The sequence below is a fragment of the Papio anubis genome, chromosome 1, assembly GCF_008728515.1.
Source record: "Papio anubis isolate 15944 chromosome 1, Panubis1.0, whole genome shotgun sequence".
Lineage (NCBI taxonomy): Eukaryota > Metazoa > Chordata > Mammalia > Primates > Cercopithecidae > Papio > Papio anubis.
This window is the reverse complement of record NC_044976.1, coordinates 79613258-79635262: the sequence shown is the minus strand read 5'-3', so window position 1 is coordinate 79635262 and position 22005 is coordinate 79613258. Positions and strand designations below refer to the sequence as shown.

General features: G+C 34.7%; 1 pseudogene; it reads right to left on the bottom strand.

Moving 5' to 3' along the window:
- Nucleotides 1–18226: 18226 nt before the first annotated feature.
- On the bottom strand, nucleotides 18227–21805 carry LOC110742573 (annotated as a pseudogene).
- Between the last annotated feature and the right edge of the window lie 200 nt (nucleotides 21806–22005).

The window sequence follows — 22005 nt, the reverse complement described above, 5'->3', positions numbered from 1 at the left end:
ATGTTTCTAAAAACAATAGTAGATCATTAAACTTATGCATGTAATTTCATTTAAATGGATTATAACAGTAAAGCAGTGATGCTGTGGTAGACGCTGAGCCTGTCCATGAACAAATCTTTTACTAGCATCACTGCCTTTGTCATGCATAATATGAAATGGAACTAAATTTGACATAGGCCAGATTTGTCTCATCTAAACATTCGGTCACTAAAGTACATCACTGCCACTCTCTCCCCCATGCAGATGTGATTGTGATCAACCAGGCTCCATGATGTGATTGTGGTTCCTTGTTGTTTTGATTAGGTGCATGGTGATAACTTAAATGGATTCTTTTCTATGACTTCCTTATGTTTCCTAATGTTTTACATTAATGTGCTCTGAAGAATGGCTGATGGTGTTTCATCCTTTGTGCATGAAATGCTAACAAAATTAACTTAATAATGCAAGCATCTATGAATATACAAAACTGTTGTTTAAGGACAAACTTTTTTTTTATCCACTCAACATTTTAAAAAGCTTTCAAATAAATATGATGGGAAATATTTAAAAAACAGATTTATATCCAGGTTATGGAAACATATTCCCAAAGCCCTGGTATGAATTTTTAAACCATTCCTAATGTGGTGGGCATTTATTACCCTTTGAAATATTAATTTATACCAGTAACTTCTATCCATTTTCTTTTAGAAATAAAGTGTTTTCCTGAAACAATCTTTACAAAAAGGAAGGTGTTGCTTTTCACCCTTAACCTTTAATATAAAACGTCTTACTCTCTCGATAGAACTTAAATTTAAATTAACCTGATAAGGGAAATAAGTTGCTATAAGAAGATAAGTGTATTTGGATGGGGAAATTTTCACCTTTTTGGTATTTATTGTTTTCTTACCCCTATTAGATTTAATACTGATTGTAGCTATACCTTTAAAAGATTAGGTTTCTTTCTGTGTTAACATAGGTGATTTAAATTTATACAAACTTTTTAATACCATGTTTTATTAAAAAATTCTTTTGGATTTTTAACTCTTCTACCTCATCCTCACCCATCTTTAGAATACTTTTTTTGTGAGTTTTCATGTGTACATTTTTCCTCTTCATCAAACCTGTTAAGAATGTAACACATTGCAGAGAAATAAGCAAATTAGAATGATAGCTGACAATTCTTTCATTCTTACTGCACTATTCTGTATAAAATACATTGCAGCTCAACTAGTGTGAATGTTATCCCAGGATGCATATGTAGGTTTCTGAAATTTATAGGTAAAGTGGAGTCAATGATGGAATTAAATTTTAGGTTTAAATATTGACCTTCTTTAGGTGTGTTACAATAATTGGAGCTTCAAAGGATGCTAATTTTATGTGTTAAATGCAATAGTAGATATATTTTGGCAGTTTTCAAACTACATTTGTGGCCCATGAGGTGAAAAGACGATTGAAAGGATCTAAAACCACAAATAGTTAACATAATATTCTCTGTTTAAGCATCTAGATCAGTATATTTCACATTGATCTATAATATTGCAAGCATTTTAAAACTTTGAATAGTGTCTTATGAATAAAGATGGTCAAACTGACTCTATGAATTGTTTGGAAACACTGACAAATATCTGCTATAATGCCAAAGCTAATTGTTTTTGGAAACATTTGGTTGCAATACTTATCCAATTTTGGTTCACGTTTACTGTCACAATTTTATCTTAAAGACTAATGACATTACATACATATGTATATTTATACATGTACATATATGCATATGCATATGCCAGAGTGTATTACGAATGTGTATTACGAATTCAGAACAGAGAAAAAAATATAATGAGGTAAAATCAGTATAAATAATATCTGAGTATACTCCTGTAAATTCTGATTTTAAAATTTTGGAAAGTAAAATGCTGATAAGACATTTTCTTTTTTAGTAGAAAAATCTTATTTCTCAGTGTTTTTGATCAAATGAGTAATAGATGATTTAAAAAACACTGTGCTAGAGGAGAAATTTTGTATACACACAATTTTCCATATAAACCTCACCCTAATACCCTAATTAAGGAAATAGAGTAGGCTCTTATTTTAAAAATGTGTTCAATCCCTTGGATTGGAATCAATAATTACAATACCAACTATAAATTCCAGGAAGTTATTTTCAGGAAATATTTTAAAATCATTTTCAGGTCATGACCTTTCCTTTTCTTTTAAAATTCCAGATACTGGGTAAATCTGTAATTTGAATTGGCTTCCAGTTATTGAATTCAAAAGCATTTAATATAAATTCAAACTCATATATTGGAAACAAAGTTTGGCATTGTGAGTTAATGAGATTACCATTGATCTCACAATATTTTCCTTAATCATAATGCTCTTTTCCAGTTTTTGCTTATTGTGCATATTCCTAATCCTCTAATGCAAGATCTTGAATTCCCTTGTTTATCAATATCTGTACTCAAACTGAAAACATATTTCTTAGCCTAACTTGTATCTACCAAAGTAAAAGAACATTCCATCTACCCTTCATGCTGATTACACATAGTAGACATATGCTACACCCCTAATAGTCCCATACCATGACTTCAGTTTTATGGCAGACAGCTTGCAAACCTACTGGCAGGATACAGTATAAACACACCAGGCTTTATGCACTTGCAAGGTTAATGTAGCATCTGTGATGCAAATCTGTGACCATTCTAATAGCTCTATTGGTAGACCTATGCCATTTCTCAGATCTGCTCCTGAGCTCCATTAAGCAGTTTCCTAGTCACCATTAACTTCAAGTATCATTTACACAGAAAATACATGAATCTATGGAAACAAATACCAGAAGTGTAACCCATTTACACACCACAGGATACTGTTGAATCACAGAAGCACCAACCTCATTTAGAATATCCTGGACTGACAGCACATTCTGAAACCTCACTTTGCATTTCTGGACACATGTTCAGTTTCTGTTCATGAGTAAGCTGGTCATTGGGCTGATGCATTTGCTATGAAAGGCTTCATTTTTCTCATTTAGAGGTTCAGTAACGTGTCTTGCTGAGGATATTTATAAGATGTCATATATTCTAATAAGCATGGGATAGACTCTGGAGTCAGGAGCAAATTTCACACAGGACAAGCTTTCTTTTTTATCTGTGAGCACTAGGGCTGAGAGCCCAGCAGGATTCATCTAGTCCACAAAAGCTCTTCCATCCTGCACACAGTGTGTGCTTAAGCCAGAACACCCACACATCATGCTTTCTCTCACCAAATGACATTTTCTGGCTGCTCACTTCATATTTGTCACTTGTATACAAAGTGTAATGTGTAAAGAAAGCATGATCAGCTTGTGCATCACTAATCTCATTACTGTAATGGCTCTGAAAACATGCAACAAATAAGTAACTGGTAAGCCCCTCCACATACGCGTGCCATGCTCAGCATGCACCTCATTGAAATGTGCAATTCACCGGCTGCTAAGAAAGGCAGCAGTCAGCAGTTCCAATCTGACTCCTCACTCCCTGCTGCAAATGAAGAATAACTCCTCAGGCCTAAATGAAAGAAGTGCTGACAGGCCTATCTACCTTAACGAGCTATCAAGTACAAGGATGCCGCATAACACGCACCAACCTTTTAAATCCAATTGAATATTTCTCTTTTTGGAGACAGAGGCAAGGGCGCTCTGTCTATTTAAAGTTTTCTTATTGTCATTTATTCTCCTATTCATCTAGAATATGACTCCTTAGACTTCGGTTTGAAGCCTATCAAGACCTAGATTACATCATTACCGTTATGTGGTATGTTACACACTAATCATAACCATTACCACTTACAAGTCTACAGCTTCGTTCAATTAGCTGCCTGACATGGATTTTTCAGTTAATTCGTGGTGAAGGTCGGCAGTGGTCAGAGTGGCAGGTGCATTCTGCTACCTTTTTGAATGCCAATTATCAGTCTTGGGTAATTAGCGTGACTTGTATAGACAAGTTAATCAGAGAGATCAAAAGCTAAGATATGTGGGTTATGGAACTGTCCAATACTATTAAAAATCATGCGGAATGTCCATGTATTTCAACGAATATATGTCTATTAATTTACTTAAAAGTAAAACCTCTATCATTATGCTTGCTTTCTTTATTCTTATTATAAAACAGAAAATGTTCATATCATGTATATATAGGTATACCCCATATATATTGTCGACTTTGATAGGCAGTAATAAATCATAATACATGTTTTTGAAAATATCATTACTGATGCTTTCAGATACCTCTGTATCAAGTTTGTGAGCTAAATCACATTTATAGTTTAGGACTCTTTCCCTCAATCAAATAAATTGTCTTTCTTGAAAAACTGGAATCTTTCTTCCTGATAATTAGAATTATATATCATGTGGAACTCCTTTGTGCTGTGCTTATCAAGAAGCTCAGAGCTAATCTTGGTGTTCATTCAAAATATCTATATTAGTTACATCCTTAGCATATTGCTTTCTTTCTTGATTCATGATCTTCAATTATTTTAGATATGTATTAAGTGATCTCAAAAAAATAAAAATAAAAAACCTACTTTCGAGACACCTCCAGTCTCAAATACAAATTATATCAATATATTTTAGAGACTGTTCCTACTGAAAATGTAAAGCTCTGAATTCATAAAATATTGAAAGAATTCGCCTTGTGCCAGGCACTGTGTTGGCTAGGCAATAGGTGTAAATAGTGAATTAGATTGACTTGATCCCATACAACATTGAAGTTAGAGTCCAGGGGTAATACAGGCAATATATAGTAAATTCAAATGTATTGTAATGAAACTGAGATGAAGAATGGCAGAATGATAACTGTATATCTAGTCGGCAGTTACTTGGGAGCTCATTGTATTGTTCTATTTTGATATATTTGGTGGGAACTAAACCCATGCTTTTTTAAGGTCAACGAACTCTTTGTGAAGAAGTACCTTATCAGCTCAGGCTAAGTTGGAGTTTGCCAAGTGAAAGCATGTGTGAGGATATGAGTGGGGTGGGAGGGGTGTTACTGTCTCAAGCAGAGACAATAGCGTTCTCGGTCACTGGAAGTTAGGAGGCAAATGACAACTTCCAAGCAATGAACAGAATATAATTCCAGATGAAGTCATGAAAAATGAGCCTAAAGCAACATCTAAATCACCAAGGGTTTCAAATCATGTTATTAAGCTTTGACTTTATTCTGAAAATACCTTGTCTTGTCTAACACCGAAGTTAGTAACATCATATGTTAAAAAATATATATGCTTTTAGATAACAACAGCATTTTCAAGGAGTTAAATCAATAATTTGGGAGTGATGTTTCTGAAAACAAAAACAAAACAAAACTTTAGAGACTTTGGAAAACGTGATACGAAAAGTTGAAGACACTTTGTGAGAAAGCTAGAGAAATAGTTTAATCTGGTCTTCCTAAATATATACCTGGTTTATTTTTTTTTTTTGAGATATCAAAAAAACCAGGAGTGCAGTGGCACAGTCTCAGCTCACTGCAACCTCCACCTCCCAATCTCAAGCAATCCTCGCACCTCAGCCTCCTGAGTAGCTGGGACTACAGGTGCATGCCACCGTGCCTGTCTAATTTTTTGTATTTGTGGTAGAGATGGAGTTTCACCATGTTGCCCAGGACGGTCTCGAATTCCTAAGCTCAAGCATCCACCCACCTAACCTTCCAAAAGTGCTGGGATTATAGACGTGAGCCACCATGCCTGGCCTTAAATATATACTTTTTTTTTTTTTTTTGAAATGGAGTCTCGCTCTGTCACCCAAGCTAGAGTGCAGTGGTGCGATCTCCACTCACTGCAAGCTCCGCCTCCCGAGTTCATGCCATTCTCCTGCCTCAGCCTCTGGAGTAGCTGGGACTCCAGGTGCCTGCCACCACCCAGCTATTTTTTTTTTTTTTTGGTATATTTAGTAGAGACAGGGTTTCACCATGTTAGCCAGGATGGTCTCGATCTCCCGACTTCAGGTAATCCACCCGCCTCGGCCTCCCAAAGTGCTGGGATTACAGGTGTGAGCCACCGTGCCCGGCCAATATATACTTTTAAAGCCAACATTTGACACTTAATTTAGTAGAGATTACAGGACATTATAAAGTCACATCTCATGAAGATTTATCAGAGTGTAAAGGTGCCATGAATACTAATTGAAACAGCCAGTTTGCCAGATATGTGAAAGGCCACACAAACCAAGTGAAAGGGTCCATTCTGGAGTAGTCTCCTTTAGAGACAACCACAACCAGAGACAACCAACTATTCAATGGTCTTCATAGCTTGAGTTAATACTAGTCATTAAGCAAAGCAATCATGAAAGAACAAGATAAAAGAAATGTTTACTTAGGAAGGTGATCAACATTCAAAATGTAGAGTCTTTCAACTTTTCAGAATTTTATTTGTGGTTGTTTCTACCAGTCAATTCTGTATCTTATTGATTATTTTATTTCCTCTAAGTTGTATTAACATTCCAAAACCCCAAATCTACAAAAATGGTTAGTCCACACAATGGCAATGAAAATCCTTCTGAGCATCCTTTAAAAGCACCAGCTTTATGATTATACTTTATAGTTTAACTCCCAAAAGTTGTGAAAAATATTCAGACACTGAGATAAGTAAATTTGCATAAACTATTTTGTCTCTAAGATATTTACTTTCTGTCAGTACAAAATGCTTCAGAAAATGACCTTAACAATTTCTAAAAGGTAACAAAGTATTTGAGAAAGTATTGTTTTCTAAATTTATTAAGCAGTTAAGAAAAGAGAAGAAATCTAATTTCTGAATTAAAGACAACTTAAAAACTTAGTAATTTTTTATAAGTTTAATGTCTTTTGCAATTAGAAATCCTATTCAGTAATGGAATATGAATAACATCCTGTTCAAAAATGAGACCGACACAAGTATAGACGTTTCAGTTCATAAATACCTGATGATTGCAGAAATGTGGCTCTAAAAGGATCACTTTGATTTACTTTTTCTTCTGAAAAGTAATGGTCTATCTTTACATTGAGTGGATATCTCCTTCATTTGAAAACATAAACCACCCATCAAATGTCAATAAAAATGCGATTTTAAATAAATTGTTAGAGAACTTCTGTCATTTCACTTCTCTTGAAAGAAGTAGCATACAGTTTAATAATCATAACACTCTTCAAATTATTATTATGTCTACTTTGACAATGTAGGGTGTAGCCACATAGAAAGTGCTAAATGAGTTATTTTAACACATTTTTAAAAGTTCAATGAAGTATTAAACATTGGAACTTCTAAAACATTGTAAAATAGTGCCTGAATACAAGATAATATTTTCTAAGAGACTCTAAGAAATAACATAAAATATTATTGTAACAGGATCCTTAGGGTATCGCTTCTCCAGCCAGAATCCTTGTGTCCAGTGGCACCTTTGCCTGAGTTTTGTTTGGGCTGCTGGGCTCATTCCACCCACTCAGTCCATCAGGCTGTGCTTGGCTCATGCTACTGGCCCAGATCCCGCATCTGTGAAAGACAAGCCAGGTATGGAGTGGCAAGGGGTGTGCGAGTGAGTGCAGGGTTTGAACACTGTGCATAGCCAGGTGTGCTGGCTATGGCGGCACCAGCATAGGTGTTGACTGCCTGTGAGGCTGCAGCTGGACCAGGCATACTGTGAGCAGCTTCCACTGTGAGCACTGGAAACCTGGTGGTGTCCAGAAGCTTGGAGATGCCAGGAACCACAGAGCCCCAAAGAGGGTGTCGTAGACCTGGCTTGGGGAGCTCCTAGGTCTGGGCTCTCTGAAGGGCCACAGTTCTTTGCTCCTTCTCTCTTCTCTCCTTTGCATTGCTGGCAGTGGGGCAAGTGGGGTCATGTTTCAGAGCTGTTTGTGTTACAGTTGTTTCAGTCTTGCCATTAGGTGGGTCCTGAGGTCTTGTCTCACATCCAGGAAGAATCAGGTATGCAGATTCCTGGCGGGTGAGCAAGGTGGAGAGGAGCTTCATTAAGCAACAGAACATCCCTGAGGAGACCCATGGTGGATAACTCCTTTCTGCAGGCAGGTGGTCCCAGTGAGTTCAGGAGACCTGAAGTGGGTAGCTCCTTCCTTCCTGGAAGCTGGTAGTCCTGACATCTGTGTGAGTCTGGCTGAGTCTGGCTTTTTTATGGGCTCAGAAGGGAGGAAGCGCATGCTGATTAGTCCATGGGCAGCCATGGGCAGGCCTGGAAAAAGCACCATAAGCTCTCATTCTGGGGAGTGGACTCCATCTGTAACTGGCAGCCTTGCCCTCAGGCTCCCTAGCTTGAAGGTGGGGTTTTACCAGGGATTCGCCCCTTTCTGCTCAGGCACCTATCTGCCTTCAACCATCAACATGCTGTCCATGGAGCCCAGGCTGTTAGTGCTGAGGGGCGTCTGCAGGCCCTCATCAAGCCACCTTCAGCCACCCCTGGCCTCCCTCCCACACTTGTCAGCACCCAAAGTCCAGAGGGAGTGCCCCAAGGAGTCAGGGGGCTGTCTTGTCAGTGCCACCCCGAGCATGCACACACCCAGCCGAGTCACAACAGTGCCCAGGCTCAGCCATAACTTTGCTCTGCACTGGAGTGGGTGCCGGGAGTCAGGAGAGGCAAGACAGCAGGAGCAAGCACTTTGGAGCCTGCAAGGGCAGGAGCTTCCCATGTCCCTGAGAGTGCAGAGACGCCTGGGTCCGGAGCCATGACTGGGTGGCTCCTGCCTGTTCCTGGCTCCCATGGGCCCCATGGATTGTGTAACCCTTGCCGCATCTCTCCTGCTGCAGCCAGTGTCCTCGCAGTGGCCACTCCAGAGGGGCCACTGCTGCCATCATTATCATTGAGAAATAACATAGGAAAAGGAGACTTAAAGCAAACCCAGCCATTTTTATGAAGGAAGGACTATTAACTTATACATTAATTGGGATTATATTTTTGTGATAGTAATTTGTGGGCTTGTTATTAGAAATTTATAGGTAGAATTTGGACCCCAACTGCAAAATGTGAGATGGGCAACATTTAAATATACAGTTTTGGTTTATGCAAAATATTGTAATTTATTCTAATATGTATGAAGAGAATAAGTGCTAGAGGTGATGGATACTCCATTTACGCTAATGTGATTATTGTACATTGCATGCCTGTATCAAAGTCTCTCATGTAACACATAATATATATACCTATTATGTACCCATAAAAATTAAAAATTAAAAAAGAGATTAATATGTTTTCCCAAAGCAAACAAGAAAAATAAAAAGAGGGAAATAGAGTTTGTAATACGAAGAATTATGTTTAAGCGTAGTAATTTTCCCCTACTCAAAACACCAGTCCCTTTTTGATTTTTACCAATAGTACATAATGTGTGGATTAAGCTAAAGGCTTAACATGAAACCTAGATAATTGCTTCTGGCTTTCATGTCTTTTGAAATAGAAAAAAAAATAGTGTCTTATTTAGCAATGGGACATGTGTAAGTATACACATTCAGGTTACAAGTGTTTGATGGTTGCAGAAATTTGACTGTAAGGATTATATTGACTCAAAATGTGTATTTAATTTTATTATGGAATAAAAGGAGAGGTTATATAGATGCAGAATTGACATTTGGCATTTCCTGACAAAATATTATATACAACAAAGTAACAGTAAATAGCAATTTGTAGTTAAGAAAGGAAAATTCCTGTGTTAATGGACTATATTACTCAATTATGATTTTATTTTTCATGGATAGTGATTAGCTTGGGAATGATTCCTTAATGTCTTTCATGGGAAGTAATTTGGTTTAAACTTAGCTGCAAAGGATCTGAACTTCTTGAAAAATTTAACATTATTCATAATTGCTTTATTAGTTATTTTAGAAGTTTGTAAAGGAGAAGCTTATTAAAAAATGTAATTTGATTTACTTATAAAATTTTGCCTTTTCTTTTTCAAATCATATTTAGATTTACATTAGGAGTAAAAATGGCATTCTATCTATAGACTTTTCTGTGTATCTGGGTTCCAATAAAATTAATATCCACATAAAATAAATTATTCAATACATATTTATTATGTATTTACTACAAGCAGGTTCTGTACTAGGTACTAGTATGCAAAAGTAAAGGTTTATACTTGATAAAGACTTTTAAAATACTACTGGTGATAACCAAATGAAAAGCTGTTCACTTAATTTTTTAAAAAATTCATTTATTTTCTAATATGGCACAAATATGTATTGTGCTTAGTAGAATTCAAAATAAAAAACTTCGCTTATGCTATAACTCAATCTTTGGAATTCTTCAGTAAAAGTCACTAAATTAAGAAGTTATATGGAAATTGGAAAGAGCTGGAACATTTTATGATGGCTGGGAATTAGCTGAACAAACTCAAGCTAATTCTGCACACTAACACAGTGAAAAAAGGGTTACCAAAAGTCTTTCTACAAGGATTACATTTGCAATGTTATAAATGAAATCTTTCTCTTTTTCTACTAGATTGAAGAAAATCCCAAATGCATTGTGATTGGCTTTTAGAATATTTAAAAATCTTTCTCAGATACTTAGAAATAACAAATATTCCTAGTAAAAATGCTGAAATCGGACAATTATTTATTGTAATTTAAAAAATGATCAGTTACAAAAATGTATTTAATTAAAATTATTATATATAACATTGAATTATGATGTATATGTATCACATTTAAATTGAAAAACAAAGCAACTCATAATTAAATAAAATATGCAGTTTTATAGTATATGCATTTATCATATATTTAAAATATATTCTATAAATTTAACTATATAGTGATAATATAATAATAAAGATAATATATTTATACAAAGTATTGTGTGCTTGCACTTTATATAAATAATATGTATTATATAGGATTAAATACTGGGTGTATGTGTGTGTGTGTGTGTGTGAAAGCAACCACACATTTTCCAGAAATATAACTTAAATGCTTTCACAAATTGCTTCATACTGATGTGTATGTTGCATAACTAATTTATCCTAGTTTTCTAGAAGCATGAATATATTTTATAAGAATCTTCCAATGTGCTTTCTGAATATTCTTCAATATTCTTAAATGTAACACAAAATGTAGTCGATATGAGGATGTTAATATGTTAAATTTTAATATTTTTTAGCTACATAAAGCATAGTATCTTCTACCACAATTCATCTGTGACTGTTTCTCCTCTAAGTTACTATTTTCAACTTTGTATTGTACAGTGTGCTCTCAATTAAATCTATAAATATATATAAATCGGAGGTCATGTGACAAAAAAAAGACTGCCATGCATTATAGAGAAACCCTTCAATTTACTTCATAATTTTAATAGTTTTGCTTATTATTATTTCTGATTTTTAAATAATTTAAGCAGAAAACAAAGAACACTGATAGAAAATGCAATTGTTACTGGTTTAAATCACAAAGAATTACATTCCACAGACGAAGGCAACGTCAAGTCACGTGGCCTCCTATAAGCCTTGTACCTATGACAATTACTAGTTTTGTTATCTTGGCTGGATGACTTCTCTTTACCTCTCTTCTCAGTTGTAAAATGGGAAGGTAAACAGAGAAGAGAAATTAAATCATCCACAGCAAATTCTGGAAAGTCAGAAGCAATTGTTATTAATCATTACTAATTATTACTAATACACACTAGCATTATTAGTGGGTGTTACTCTTTACCAGTGTACCTAACATGTTTTGAATGAGCACTCTTTCCCTCCACTCTAGTAATATTATTGACAAAGACAAGGAGAAAAAGTAGATGTTCTTTAAGCCACAATTTCTCGAAAATGATTATCCTACTTTTGGGTATAAGTTGCCAAATTTAACTGGTACTGAAGATTTTTTAAAAATTATAAAATACAATGAACATGCACATTATCCTAGAGAGAACAAAGAATATCAGAAGTACAATGCATGATTTGCTTTTCTCTTTCAGTTGTGCCCTACGAAGTAAAAGGTGTAACAAAGTAACTTTTTATCTCTAAAAAGAATGATTTATCTTTAGAGGCTTTTTATCTCTAAAAAGAATTATTTTATTCAATTTTATATCATTAACAGCTGACACAAACTACTTAATTCATATTAAATTAAATAACCAAACATTTTATTTACATTTGGGGAATAGAAGCAGAAAATGCCATTATAATTAAAAAACATATATTAGGCAACTCTACATTCTTGGTATATTAGTAGGGGTTTTTCATTGCAAAATTAAACTGTTGGTCCTTATGCTTTAAAAGCATAGAAGCCCAAAGTAATATTGTTAATAACAAATATTCTAACAACTTAAAAACAACTGGAAAAATAAGGAACTAATACCAATGAAATAAAATTCTTACTTGAAGTGCACACCAATGGGATTAAACATTTACTCTGCGAACTGTGATTGTATTGCCTGCAGAATTGGGTGGGTGGGTAATATTGTATGCTCTGTATGCCAGTAGGGTTCAAAAGTTCACCACCTTCTTTTTACCTGGGGTTATGTCTGCCTGTTTGGATCTTCCTCCAACCTCCCTCTGCTGCAACCCTGCATGTTTCTGAGTGTGCACACACACACACACCCACACACATTTTGTAACTTGTTCTTATCTCCTTAGATCTGCACTTGAATCTTTCCCATGGAACATATATTAGCTGTGATTGTCATATAGTTATTTATGCTTCACGAGCCTCAGTTACCTGGAATTCATTCATTCATTATAGTTTAATTAACTCATACAATTTTTTGTCAATGATTTGATCAGTAAGTAGGTAAAACATTTGCTAAGTTAATTTATGAGGGTTACAACTTTGCTTTAAAATACCTTTATTAATCCAATAAACCTATATCCTCTTACGGAAAATGCTCAGGTAGAAAGGATCTTTATGAAATTCCCCAAATGTGAGACTTCCAAAATAAATATTTTACAAACACATAGTATAAAATGCCTCTACCAATGCAAAACGTTACTTTGAAAGACATTTTTGGATGCAGTGAAGATTCGATTAGAAGCAACTTCTTTGGAAACTACCTGGTTTGTAGAGGTGACATCAATTTTCTTTCTATACTCAGAAATTTGACAACACTACTTAAGTATCCTATTTTGTTACTTACTATTTCTCAGAACTTTTGCAGCTCATGTGTTTTCTTTGTTCTGTTATCTCACTAGACTACAAAGGCCCTCATGCCTGAGAATTTTTTCCCTTTCGATCTGCTAAATCAAGGCCTTCTGCTAGTTTGCTCTTTGCGCCTGCTTCTCTGAAGTTTGCAATATGCACTAGATAGAATATCAGTGCAGCAACAATAGGCACCCTGGATATAGACTGATAAATAATAGATGGACAGACAGAGAGATGGTAAAAGTCATCGACTAGTTCTTCCCAAAGTTAAAAGGGACTGAAAAATTAGCAGGAAAGATGAATGGGGAATGGAACAAAAACTAGTCAAACGTTTAACTCTTGAACCTTTTCTTATATTTATTAATACCCATATAATAAATAATCATTAACACATATTTATTTTTATATGTAGAATTAATACATTTAATAAGGCAAACATAAATTAATGGGTCATGTTTCAACTAAGAAGCAGAAATAATAGGAATTTACAAAAACAAACTTAATTTAGATGTTAGTATTTCCCATTTATAAAACAAATGCTTCCAGATAAAAGAGTTAATACTGAGTGTATACCCAAAGGATTATAAATCATGCTGCTATAAAGACACATGCATGCACACATATGTTTATTGCGGCACTATTCACAATAGCAAAGACTTGGAACCAACCCAAATGTCCATCAATAATAGACTGGATTAAGAAAATGCACATATACACCATGGAATACTATGCAGCCATAAAAAAGGACGAGTTCATGTCCTTTGTAGGGACATGGATGCAGCTGGAAACCATCATTCTGAGCAAACTATCATACACCAGGGCCTGTTACGGGGTGCGGGGAGAGGGGAGGGATAGCATTAGGAGATATACCTCATGTAAATGACAAGTTAGTGGGCGCAGCACACCAACATGGCACATGTATACATATGTAACAAGCCTGCACATTGTGCACATATATCTTAGAACTTAAAGTATAATATTTAAAAAAAGGGTTAATATTTATATAGCATTTACTATGTCCTTGGCAAACTAATAACTGAACATAATAGTTTGAGTCTGAGTTTCCTCAGTTTAGAAGCAGGAGATTCCATAGACACTGATCATTTGATGCCTCCAAAGACAATGCTCTATGCCTTTATGTCAGAAAACTTGACCAACAAACAAAACTGGCCTGAAAAGCAAAATATATTTTACAAAATTACAAAATAAATTCTGATGTGAATGGCATTGCTTTATGTTAGAACACGATTAGCCAAATGTAATTTTCTGTTATTTCTGAATCAAATTTCTTACTATCCAAAAGAAGTTTTAAGACAAGATGTTTCTTTGCTGGCATGCAGCCAATTTAAGTAATCTGTTAATAGACATTCCAGTACAACATTTTATTTCATGTATGTCTTATAACATTTTTTTCACCTCTGGAAAAATTTAAAAAATATTTGAATAAAAAATATATTTTTAATTATCCTTGATACAATTGTATTTGCCTATTCACATGAGAAGTGATCTTTTTCTTTACATGTATCTAACTAGGGCAAAAGTAAGTGATGTTTTTATTAGCTAAATCACTTATTTAGGAAGCCATCTTTTGATTGAGCACAGTCTTATTTTTTTATCACCAAAATATCAAATTGTGTTTTGCAAACTTTGAAAAGGTATATTATTTTCCTTTCCTATACACATAGGAAAAGACATTCTTCACAAATTAAGATTGGTATAGCATATATACATACTCATATATATTACATGTAAATTTTAATAATATTATTTCTAGACTAAGACAAATGTTAATAGTTTCTATTAAAACTGAGCAGCTCTGGGTTCAAATTTATAAATTATCCAGTGGGAAGCAAATTAGGAAACTCAAAATAGGATATACCAAAAAACATTTTTTTTGGAAATTCATCCTGAGGAGAAAGAAACTCTCATTTACGTGACATATACTCAGAATTTATTGGTAACATTGTGAGGATTTAAGAATATTTCAACTAACTTTAAAAAGCTGCTTTGGGAAAAAAGAGAAAGGTCTTACTGCTTTCTATTTTCTAAGCGTTCAATTTATAAGTCAATCTCCTTCTCTCCAACACACACACACACACACACACACACACACACACACTTTAAAATATATATCAACTTAAAATTTAGAAACAATTATGTATATCAAATAACTTACAATTTAGCAAATACCACAAGCAACTAAGATTCTCTGACAGATGTTACCTGGCATGCCTGCTATGTAAGAAATGCCACGCTTGTCAAATTCCATTGCAAAAACATGCAGGTTCCCAATCTCTAAAAGTCTCTTTTGGAGACCTTAACCAAAACTGCATTTCAGATATGAAGAATATTAGTCTCCAAAGGATATGCCCTGCTGCCTTCTTTCCCTGTTAACAGTATTAAATCATCTTTGAACAGAAACCCTTTATAGTTTATCACAGCCTGACAGCCCAAAGGTACAGGTAACTTTTGTTTCTGGTCATTCAGGTAGGGCACTCCAAGTCATTGATATATATGTATTTCTCTATTGTAGTTTAGAAAGAAAAGAGTATCTGTCTTCATTTTTGTTCATAATGTAAATATATACCCTCCCTTGCTTTCCGCCAACCACTCTCTCCCCATCCCCAGGGGAAATTCTTAGACCCTGCAGAAAAACAAAAACAATAGGTAGCAGTCAAAATCCAACTATTCTTAAAAAGGAAATGCAAACTAAGGAGAGATTTTGAACGTTTTAATTTACTTCCCCTGTTGCACAACCTCTATCACCAATTTGGATTGTGACGTAAGGATCGACTAGTGTTAGGCGGATGGTTAATGTAAAGTGCTGTCGCCTCAGTGACTTCTTACATGAGCACAAGAACACAGCTGAGTGTTTCTATGTCATAGTCCATCAAGGCAGACTTTATATGGTTTTAATTAAATATCTCTACTGTATATATGATTAGGCCAGTTGTTTATTTCCAAGTTAGGTCAAGCTTCAAACTAAAGTAAACCAGTTGCATTTGTTTGTTTAAAAAAGGAAAAAAAAACATGAGTTTTTTTTTTCCAGAAAATTGCCAGATAAAATGACAATTTGCCAAATTTGATGATTAATCAATTATCAAATTGATACAAAACAATTGGAAGTAATAGAAAAATATAAATACTACATTTTTATTGAGAAAATGCTTTAAATTAACTTAAATGCAGCTACAATTCAATAAAAATAATTTATAAAGTATGGAAGAATTGTTCAATAAATTTAAAAAGTTCTACTGGCAAAATGATGCTTTACTACCTTTGTTAAACAACAAATTAGTTTTTTTTTTCTTTTATTCATCAAGTACAGATAAACTAGGCAGCCAAAATGGTTCTTTTGGGTACAAAAAAAGGGTGCAGAAAAGAAGAAATATTTTTTCCAATGTCATGAAAAAAGAATATATCTGATATAAATTTAATAAAACTAACAAATTCTGAACAAAAAGTGTAGATTGCTTTGCTCATTATTGTCCTGATTTTATTTACATTTCAAAATCAATAACAATGAAATAATCTAGAGTGTCCTTCTTAAAAGAATTGAAAGAATTGTTTTAGTGGGGCCAGAATTTCCATATTTAAAGTGAGTATGGCTAAAATAAAATTGTTCATTTTAGGTGAAATCATTACAAAAGAAATTCATTGCCCCATTATGCAGTCATTTGTACTGTGTCCTGAAAAAAAGTTTCTGTAACTTTTCAGTTTCTGTAACATCAGTTTCAGATGAAGATTTTTGCTGCTGTGCATATTACTTCCTCATATATATGTTTTTAAAATTTTTACTTTAGCCCTGAGAACAACAAAAAGATAGATTTTAAAGGAAAAATAGAAATTATCTTAAGATTTTTTTTGTGTGAATGCTGGCAAATTAGTCAAGTTCTGTGAATCTCAGCTTCTTCTTAAAAATGGAGAAAGTGTCCATCTCACATGGCACCTGTAATGATTAAATGAGATTCTCTTTGTGAAAAAGGCCTAAACTGGCAGAGACAGCTATAAATAGTAGCAGTAGCATATATAAAAAGTAAAGAACACTCAAAATTGCACATATCATTCAGATACATAACTTACAGCTGCAAGGGGAAAGAAAAGCAGCAATATGTAATGCAGTACAGTTTAGGGTTGGTCTGGGTGGTCTGGGCCTGTGTCTTCGTCTTTGTCTCCTTCACAGTCTCTGACTCTGTCTCTGTCTTCACCTCCATCTTCTCTTCCTTCTCTTCCTGTTCCCCCTTTCAGATGCTGAATCCCATCAATCTCAGTGCTAGGTGCATTCATTCTATCTCACTTGAACCTCATGGCAACTCTATGGAAGTGGCTATCATTGTATCAATGGTTGTGCTATAAAAATCACACTAAAAAAGGGATATGCATGGTCAAACCCTCATTTTTAGTTGATTTGCACTTTTTTCTTTCAAAATTTCTCAATTCACATAAATTAACCTAATTCTAGGTGAAAACAAATGTATTTTCTGTGGATTGTTCCTTTTTAAATAGTTTTACAAAGGAAGGGGAACATCACACACTGGGGCCTGTCGTGTGGTGAGGGGAAGGGGGAGGGATAGCATTAGGAGATACACCTAATGTAAATGACATGTTAAATGGGTGCAGCACACCAACATGGCACACGTATACATATGTAACAAACCTGCACGTTGTGTACATGTACCCTAGAACTTAAAGTATAATAAAAAACTTTTTTAAAAAGTTTAAAATTATTTATATGAATCACGTTTATTGCTTTTTCTGATGATAAGGAAATACATAATTATTGCAAAAAATCAGAAAATATAGGAATGCAAAATGGAATAAAATTATGACAACACCCAAATATATCTAATGTACATTAGTTCTCTTTGTTGGTATAGACGAGGACTAAGAAGAAAATTATCAGTTTATCTTTAAAAAAAAAAAAGCAACGCTGTCTACTTACTATGAATGCAGTTAGTCGCTATGGTAGGATGGGCTACTACCATGTTCCCCTAGAAGCTAAAAATTTTTTTGAAAAAGCAAACACCAGAAAGAGATTGTAACTTATTCTAAATAATAATCAAACATGAAAGATCAAAATAAGGGACCAATAACTCCATATTTGCAAGCCTTTGCCAAGACAGTCATTATTTCTGAGAATTTTTAATTTAAATTTCTCTTTGATTTTTTATTATATATGTATTTGTGCTTGTGGGCAATTGGAGTGATCTGAATGCTTTCCCCAAAATTCATATGCTGCAACTTAATTGCCCATGTGATAGTATTTAGAGGTGGGGGTCTTTAACCCATTTAGGCCTGAGGTTGCAATTTTTTGAATTTTTGTAATCAGACCTTAGTGATGACCTTGAGCAGTAGGATATAAATAACTCCCACATGCTTAGTATTCCAATAATGGAACACTAGGCATAAAAAGGTTTTACGAAATGATTAAGAGGAGAGAAGAGCTCTCATGGATGGGATTGGGCTCTTATAAACGATCTTAAGGAAGTGAGTTTGTTCTCTTCTGCCATATCATGACACCTAGACTGTGCCATCTATGAGGAACAGGTCTTCTCCAGACACCAACCTGCTGGTGGCTTGATCTTGGACTTCCCAGTTTCTAAAACTGAGAAATAAATTTCTATTATTTATAAATTACCTAGTTTGTGGTGTTTTGTCACAGCAGCACAAGCAAGTAAACTAAGCAGAAATGAATCTCAAATTCTTTTACAATTTTTTTGGTGTAGGTAGGGTAGAAATGGCGTATGCTTAAAACGACACAAGGTCATCGGATTAATTTTTTCCATGTATCACACAGATGTCTTTAATTTATTACTGGTATAAATGGAGCACTCTATAATTTTCTTCCTTATATTAATGTATTTGGTGTCTTAACATTTGATTAAAAATTAAGAAATAAACTGTATTAATATGATAATTTTTACATAGATCGAGTCTGTAAAACAATTTTAAAGTGGTATGAGTTTTAATTTGGGTTAGCATAAAGTCTCTCACTTACAGACTCCATCTGCAAAACCTTAAAAGAGGGAATACACTTAACATACATAGAGCTCATAAATAATCACTAAAGCACATATTATGGTTCTGAATTATATATTTGTCTGTTCTCATAGAATAAAAAATTCTGCCAACTCTTGCCTTCATTTTCTGTTTTATAGTCACAAAGATTTCATCTGAAGGCCTCAAGCTCCAGTCATTAGGGACAAAACTGAAATCATAAGTAAAAACATAAGCACAGAATTATGTTTCCTTTTCTACCTTGTGCCTGGTAACATCAAAAGTTAAGTAATCTGAGGCTTTTATCATGTGTGCAATGGTGTATCCAAAGAGCATGTTACAGTCCACTTTCTCTATTTCTAATCTTACTATTGTTAATGCTAACAGGACATACAGGGTCTTTGAACATTCTGAACAATACACCTTGAAGTCTCACTAAGTCAGCAAGGTCTCAAAGGTTGTACCATGCAAAAGTCAAGTAATTAAACACTGATTACTTACTGCTTAAAAAAAAAAAAAAAAGGCTGCTGGGAAAAGTTGGATTCAGAAGGTCTAATTTCACACGGAACATTCCAGTGAAAATTAAGCCTTTAACTATATTCTGCTTGACTTGATTTGAAAGAAAAGGATAAGAAAAAAAGATTATAAAAGCTATTCAGTAATGTCTTCCTGCAACAGAGCTTTGGGAGGTGACAAACAGCCGCTGGTAATTCATTTAGTCATCTTTTCCCCAAACAGCATTTGGATTCCCCTTCAAAATTTGGCTGCAACTCTTTAGTTTCATTATTCTTTCGAAATACAAGGTTCCTGCCTTCTCTCCTGGCACTGGTTGAAATGTTTCAGCTCCCTAGAAACAGCTAATTTCTAATAAAGTTTGCAAACATAGTAAACCCCATTTTACCTGATGCTGTTTCATTTCCCATACATGGAAAAAAAGGGAACTCTTCCCCAGAGTTTTAATTTTGACCTACTTCAACTTTGTAATCTTTTAAATCAGAATAATTAAAATTTAGAAATATTTAAGTTGTTCTTCCTTCTATCACACCCTACTCTCCAATTTACCTCAGTGGCTAGTATGTTGAAAAATGCCAGAGATGACACAGGTGCTAAAATTATTTTGCTGAAAGGCATCACAATTTTTTTTGGTAGCAGTAGAATTTATTCAAATGTGCCTTAATATAGGTGCTGAGGCTTGCCCATGGTGCTCTCGATATATAAGGCCCGGACATTCTGCCAGTTTTTCTTGAGCAATGACACGAAGAAGTTGACAGCCAGGTGAATATTCTACACAAGCTCATCGTCTGTCATTTTCACGTGGCCAACAGCCAGAGCCAGACATAACACCTTCTTCATTTGGAACTTGTTGGTGGACTTCTCCTCATCCACTTTGGCCGCTATGTTTTCATCGTGTGTGAGCAGGGAGGGGAACTTTCCTGCCTTATTTAGGCCTGGACCCAGGATTTGTGGGATCCGCTTTATCAGAGACTCTAAGGCCAAAAATGCTTTACACTTCTTAGCTAGCTTCTTGACCAGTTTCTTATTTTTGTTGAGTTTGTTCAGCGCCTCGATGTCCATGTGGGGGATATCCACGGCCTTGGCCTCGTCACAGTGTTACTGGTCTCCCAGGACACACACGGATAACTTGGGGCGGGGAGTGGACTTAAGCCTGACGGTGACCGAGAGGCGCTTGTCTTTCTGGGGGTCACAGTTCCTCAAACTAATCTGCAACTCCGCTGTCTCCAGACTTGGGGTCCTTGCGCTGGTTTCCTTGCAGGACTTCCTGCATCACCTTGTACACAGTGTGGCAAGAGACTTTGCTGCTCATGGCTTCTCGCACTGAGCTAACCAGAAAAGAGACACATCTCAATTTTTTATACCTCTTACTCTCTCACTCTTCCTGTTATTGGAAGGTATTTCTTTCCTTTCCATTTCGTAGATGAGATTAAGGATTATCTAACAGAAATAATTATCCTGCTTGTTAAAATTTACTTAATTCATATCTTGCAACTATCACTATCTGTTCGCAAGAACATATAAGATTATTTTCTTGTTTGTCTGGAATTACCTGTGCCAAATTGATCAAATATTTCCTTAACCAATTGTTTCTAAGAAAGAATTTCTACCTTACAGAGAGAATGAATCAGTTTAGTGTATTAATCCCTACTGAAACACAAACATACATATGTTAGCTTATTTATGCCTACTAAGGCATAACTATTTCACTAGGTTACATAGTACAGGGAAAATTTTCTGTAGCAAGGACTAAGAAGAAAAGGACAGTTTCAAATAATATATGAGCTACTTAACAAACATCTTTGAAGATACTGCTGTTGAAATTTGTTGTAGTTGTAAGGAAAATTTTTATTCCTAAATAGGTAATATTAATATATGCGGCCTTTTCCTCTCACTTTCTTTAATGTTGCTGCTTTAAAAAAATTGACAAATAAAAATTGCATATATTTATCATGTACAATATGATGCTTTGAAATATGTGTGCATTGTGGAATAGTTCAATCCAGCTAATTAACACATGCATTACTTACATACTTATCATCTTTTGTGGTGAGAATATTTAAAATCTACTCTCTTAGTGATTTTCAAAATAGAATACATTGTTATTTACTGTAGTCACTATATTGTACAGTAGATAACTTGACCTTATTTCTCCTAAATGAGATTTTTTACCTTTTAACTAACAACTCCCCAATTTCCCACCTTCCAGATTTTGGTAACCACCACTGTAATATCTGTTTCTATGAGTTCAGGTTTTTAGATTCCATATGTGAAGAGATCATATGATATTTGTCTTTTGTACTTGGCTAACTCACCTGCAGGATTTCCTTCTTTTTTAGTGCTGAATAGTATTCCATTGTGTGTGTATACCACATTTTCTTTATCCATTCATCTGTTGATGGACACTTAGGTTGTTTGTATATCTTCTATATCTCGGCTATTGTGAATAAT